Consider the following 7,107-nt stretch of genomic DNA (forward strand, 5'->3'; position numbering starts at 1 on the left):
GCTGGCCACTACTTTCTCCTATCTTTCGGGTAGCGTACGAATCCCGCGTCGAAAAAACTTGTCATCTTTTGAGGCTATCCACGAATCGATCCAATTTTTTACTTCTTCATAAGACCGGAAGTGCTGGTCAGCCAGGCCGTGTGCCATTGATCGAAACAAGTGATAGTCAGAGAGAGCAACGTCTGGAGAATACGGCGGGTGGGGTAGGACTTCCCATTTCAACGTTTCCAAGTATGTCTTGACCACTTTCGCAACATGGAATCGAGCATTGTCATCCTGCAAAATCACTTTATCGTGTCTCTCGTTGTATTGCGGCCGTTTGTCTTTCAATGCTCGGCTCAAACGCATCAATTCGATACCGCCTGTGATTGTTTCAGTCGATTTTAACAGTTCATAATACACTACGCCGAGCTGGTCCCACCAAATACAAAGCATGACTTTGGAGCCGTGAATATTCGGTTTGGTCGTCGACGTGGAAGCATGGCCGGAAACTCCCCATGATTTTCTGCGCTTGGGATTATCGTAATGAACCCATTTTTCGTCCCCAGTCACAATGCGATGCAGAAATCCCTTTCGTCTTTGCCTTTCAAGCAGTTGTTCACAAGCAAACAAACGCCGTTCAACATCTCTCGGCTTTAATTCGTACGGCATCCAATTTCCTTGCTTCTGAATCCCATAGCTTTGAGGCGTTTTGAAATGGCTTGTTGCGTCACTCCCATGATCGTGCCAATTCTTCTTGATTTTAACACGAGTCTTGCTCAAGTAATGTCTCCAATTCTGCATCTTCGAAAACCTTCTCTCTTTCACCGCTATGCCGGTCTTCGACGTCAAAATCACCGTTCTTGAAGCGTTGAAACCACTCACGACGTTCTTTCACTAATAGCGACCATAAGTTTTTTGAGAGCATTCGATGAGCCTCAGCCACAGATTTCTTCATATTGAAGCAAAAAATTAAAACCTCCCGCAAATGACGAGAATTTGGCTCGTAAACTGACATTTTCAATCGAGAATAACTTTATGATGCAGACACAAATCGACTAATGTTTCTATGGGGTTATGTTGATGCCCAAGTTTATTGTATGACGTCTATGATCTATTTATTTCGACCACCACTTACCGCTAAAGCCATCTATAGGAAAACGGCGGAAGCAAAGTTGTACTTTTTATTTTATAAAATATCTATTAATATTGGTTATGGGAAAAAGTCGTGGCGATTTTTTAGTAAAATTAAAGTGTTTTTCTTAGAGTATTGAAATCAATTTATTTAAACCAACTCCATTATTTTCTATATTTTGCCATTTTTGGGACAGAGTCATAATTCCATCGCGATAGAACTTCTGTGGTTTCTGATCGAAAAACTGCTTCAAGTGATTTTCACAGGCCTCTTTTGAAACTAGCTTTATACCATTAAGAAAGTTCTGCAGAGACTTAAACAAATGATAATCTGAGGGTGCTATGTCAGGACTATACGGTGGATGCATTAAAACTTCCCAACCAAGCTCTCGCAATTTTTGCCAAGTCATCAAAGATGTGTGTGGTCGTGATGGAAGACGACACCTCTCCTATTGATCAATTCTGACCGCTTCCTCTCAATTGCTTGTTGTAATCTCTGCAGTTGTTCACAGTAGAATTCGGAATTAATTGTTTGATTGGACGATAACAGCATAGTGGGACTGGAAGGGAATCGTTCACTATGAGATAACTTATAGTGAACGATTCCCTTCCAGTCCCACCACATACACAATATCACCTTCTTCCTCGTCAATTCAGGTTTTGCGATTGCTTGCGCCTTCTCTCCTTTCTTTATCCACGATCTTTTTCTAGTTGGATTGTCGTAAGTGATCCATTTTTCATCACCAGTTATCATTCTCTTCAGAAATGGCTCAATTTCATTCCGTTTCAGTAGCGAATGTTACAAATGTCACAAATGTTAATTCGGTCATGTTCCTAACACTTAACTCGTGAAGAACCCAAACATCTTCTTTTTGAATCCAGCTTTGTGTAAATGATTTAAAACTGTTTTGTGGTCGATGCCTAGTTCCCTGGCAATCTCCACAGTGCTCACATGCTTATCATGCTCGACTTTTACCATGATTTCATCGGACTTTTCAGTGATTGGTCGACCGGAGCGAGGTTCCTCTTTCACATCGAAATTTCCAGCATGAAAGCGAGCGAACCATTTCCGTGCTGCTGATTTTGATAGAGTATCTTCACCATAAATAGCACAAATTTTTTCATAAGCCTATGCAGCATTCTTGCTTTTATCGTAGTGACACTGCAAAATGTAGCGAATTTTTTCTTTATTTATTTCCATTTTCGAAATAAAATAACTTTTGATCCATTTCACCGATTTCAATCTTTTTCGGCTCAAAACAAAAGTTAAAATGTCACTTTTTAAACGCACGTCTAGTGTTGCCAATGCGATTAGTAGTTGCCGATTGCTGAGCATTTAATGCCATCTAGTGGGAAAAACGTCACGAACTTTTTCCCATACCCAATATTTATATTCAATTGGATATTATTTTTTAGTATTAAAAAATATCATACGTTGCGAGTAGTCGAACTTGTTACTACAGAGTAGTAACCAAAATCCGTCACCAAAATCCGGACAAATTTCAATTTAAATTTTCCGCTATATTGTGCCTCCGCTAGAGGTTGTTGTTGGTATTCGAGGAAGCCTGAGCTCATATTCTCAAAATGACCGTGATGTTGAAACCAATCACACCATCTGCGGAATATAATTGAAGAGCCGAAGGCCGATCATCGAAGGCCTTCACGCTAGGTGCTCAGCAACGGAAATAATTCGATTCTTTGGATACCCGAGATCAATCGTTATAACGTTGTGGCAAAATATACGGCTTTAGAACAGTCCAACGAAGACTCCAGTAGCCAACGAGAAAGTCATTCGAAAGAACGCACTGCGAGGACCCTCGCAGTCATTGAAAGGGCTCAAGCGCTGATTTCGGATAATCCAGGGCAATTGTTGCGCGTTCTGGATGTAATGAAGCCGTGGATGGAAACTATGGCATCCGGAAGGCCATATGTTTTTCAGTAGGACGATGCACCTATGAGTTATTTGAAATTGGCTTTCAGACAACGTCGATATGTTTTGGTCTAAGGAATTCTGGCCTCCCAATAGCCCAGATTTAAATTCCTTGGACTATTACGTATGGAGCGTAATTGAAAGGATCACACAAGTTTCGGCATCCCAATGACGTCATTAAGGCAGCTATTGAGGCAGCATTCGTCGACATGGACAGCGCTACAGCGTGCGAACGCTTCAGACCGAGAATAGAGGCCATCATTCAAGTTAATGGGGAATATATCGAATAATTGTGCTCTAGAGGGATCTCCCAAGTGGTATGTAAAAGGACTTTTTGTAATATTTAATTTTTCATTAAAAACATTTTGTTTAAAGAACATTTTGTTTAAATTGTTCGATTGTCTGGATTTTGGTGACACACCCTCTATTTATTTCTATACATATTCTGTTTGCGAAATTTTTATATTTTTGTGTTTCCTGTATGCAATAAATATTTGTTTCGTAAAATTGCGTTTTTTTTCTTAAGCAATGAAAATCTAAAATCGATGTCCTCGAAAATACTTATCATAGTAATCTATAAAGAAATTTTAGAGTGATCTGAAGAAATAATATATACTTCATGTACTCGTATAAGGTAAGATAAGTAAATTTAGAAAAATCTTGGGTAATCTTAGAAAATATGACGAATTTTAAATACTTTAAGATAATCTTGGGTACAATATGAGATAATATTTGATAATCCAAAATAATTTGAGGTAGTATTGAGTAATCTGATACAATCCAAGATAATTTAAAGATTAATTTGTATCAAGGGTAATTTTTATACGCTATAAGACTCAGGTCACATCGTGACTCCCCCAAGTCCCCCAAGTAAATCTATAATATAATATAATATAATATTTCAACCGAACGTTTGAAACCAGCTTCTTACCTAAATTAGATATTAGTGAATCCACTGTGCCAATATTGCCAGTTTCCTCTTTGACTTCATAAGTGGTTGGAAAACCTTTGAGAACATACTTTGGTCCTAAGAAGAAAATATATATCAATGTTTACGTCACGAGCGAGTACAGTCGTCGAATTTTTCTTTTTGACCGACTTCGAAGATTATTTCATTACTATCCGTAAATATTTCATTTCATTCAAACACACATTTACTTATCTCGATGTATCTCGTAGCTAATTTAAATTTTCTGTAAAGATCAATGTTTACATAGATAAAAAATACATAATAATATATAAAAATACTTTCAATAAATTTATTCACTTCTTGTCAATATTACATTACATCAACAGTTTGCCATTTTCCTTCAACAATGTTTATATTAATTGAAAAGTCGAAAACTCTAATCATTTATTAGCAAGTTAGGTTTATTTGAAGATTTTCTAGGGTATTTTATATTTTGCGATATTATACGGTAAAAACGTAAAAAATGTTTAAAATACATATAAAATATATAAAACTTTAATTTATAGTCCATGGCAACTCCACGTTACATATATATTTTCAATAGTGAATTTTGGAAAACGTAGTTATAGTTCATAATATATGTGAATTTTAGCATGTTATACAAACAAAATGATTCTAATTAATCATATTCGTATTACTTTTTTCGAGATCCCATTTTCTAAAACTTATAGCGTATTTGATTTACTGACTCGATTCGATTCCGAGTCAATGGTCTGTTCTTTTTAGCTGTATTTTTTGCACAGTTTAGTTCTTATTTTGCAACTAAACAGACCATTGACTCGAAGTCAGATCAAGTTAATAAATCGAATATGCTATTACTTGGACTTGTTTTGTGAATCGAGAAATCCTTATCTTAGAGAAGAAATCTATGCTGCAGCCTTAAATAGTTAAATATGAATATCTCTAATAAAAACATTTGTGTAAGTAATCATTATTAATTATAAATTTATTATTATTTATAAAAAGAATTTTGGAATCATTTTTTAAACACATTTTACATATAATAAAATAAGGAATAAGTAATTGTTTTCCCTTTTTTTCCAATTCATATAAAATTTTCATTTTCCCAAATATTATGATGAGGTCTGCCACCAAATTTTCGTTTCATTTTAAGCTGTGTTCCAAAATTCACTGCCAGTGTTGAAAATGTAAATTGTAGATTTTCAACGCTGGCAGTAAATTTCGGCGATTTTTAGCGTAAATAATGTAGAGATTGATCTTAAGAATTAAATTAGACATGATGTAAAGGTGGCGCCACATAGAATATAATATGTACAAAATGCTCCTGTGCAGCACGTGTCGTACCCAGAAATTTACATATTAAAAAATTATAATTTTAATAATGAAACGTATTCGAATAAATATTAATATTGTTAATGATATTATTCCAAAATGTTACTGAAATTAAAGTTTTAACGTGAAACATTGCATCATGATTATCAAGATTGATGTCAGCATAACTATTCGTATTAGTGATAGATAATCAAATCAGCATATTCACATGGATGCCATTAACTTTAAATGTGCAGAAAGATGATAAGAAGCATGTTTTTCAAGAAATTTACTGTTAATAAAGGCAACGCTAAAGTACATTATTAATATTTATATTTCTTGCATTTCGATAAATATTAATTAATAAGATCGATACACAGAATTATATCTGAGATGTAGCGACGTGAATATGCACAGTGGCCACAATTTCCGAAGTGGGAATGCAAGAGAAGGGAGCTCTCGCCCAAATTACTTTTCACGCAAAGCGACGATTTAATAGATTATATTCATTGAAATCACAAATAAAATATTACACACATGTTTCGCGCATTTTTCGTATGCATATGTGGCCACAGAGCATGCACATGTTACTACGAAATATGCGCATATGCCAAGGTGCATATTCACATCATTTCATCTCGTCGATATCACATTGGTTGGTATTCATAGTCGGATCTTATATTTAAGACCGTATTAAATATAGTACGTCTTAAGATATCATAAGCCGTCTTAAGATATCATAATCAAAGAGCAGCATTAGTGACTTAAGATATTATATTTAAGACGATCTTAAAATAAGAACTTATTATGAACACCGACGATCAAGATTCTTGACTTAAATAGTTGTCAATTAACTTTAACAATTCATATTTCGCTTCGCGGGATACAACTAATTCAAAGTGATAATATTCACGAAACCGACTTAAATAGCGAAAACGACAATTAATTAGCATTAATAACGTCTGCATTCTGCTATAGATCAGAAATTTAGGATATAATTATATATTAGTATTACAATTTTATGTTCTTGAAATTCTTTTATGAAATTTATATATTTTATAAGTTTTTTATTTTATGTTTTTGAAATTCTATTTTGCTATAGATTCTATATATACACGATAAGGTTTAATAACAAAGATATATGCGATAAACAAACTAATATGTAAAAGAACTATTATTTATCTAGTATCATTTTCTGTAAAATTAAAAAAATAAAGAAAAATAGTGTTGAATTCGTCAATCATACACACACACACACACACACACACACACACGCGCGCGCACGCGCGCGCGCGCGCGTATTTTTTCCTTGTTATTACTACATAAATCCAACAAAGCTTGCCAGTATTGTGACGGCAAATCACGTCGCAATGTGTCGGCGAAGCATGCTGCGTACATCGCATTTGCCGACATGTCTATCCACAATCGTGAGTGCGCTATGCTGACACAATGCCGACATTTTGCTATCTGGGAAGTTGCGAATATCAATCTACTTTTAATAGAGTCCCTATATCTGGATGATCTTTTAAAAGTTTGTTATTGGCTTTGAACTACAATGGAGGAACCAATGCTATTATATTCCCATTTCGAGTATAAAGTAGAATGCAGTAAGATTTAGATTTAGGATAAATGATAATTGTAAAAATAAAATTTATGTTCGCGGTAAAAAGTTTTTTATGTGTATAAATACATACAAATATATATATATATATATATATATATATATATATATATATATAATAACTAACTAATAATAATAATAATAATAATAATTAATAATTAATATATATACATAACTAATAAACAACTAAAACTACTAACC

The sequence above is a fragment of the Atta cephalotes genome, assembly GCF_000143395.1.
Source record: "Atta cephalotes unplaced genomic scaffold scaffold00088, whole genome shotgun sequence".
In the NCBI taxonomy this organism is placed as follows: Eukaryota; Metazoa; Arthropoda; class Insecta; order Hymenoptera; family Formicidae; genus Atta; species Atta cephalotes.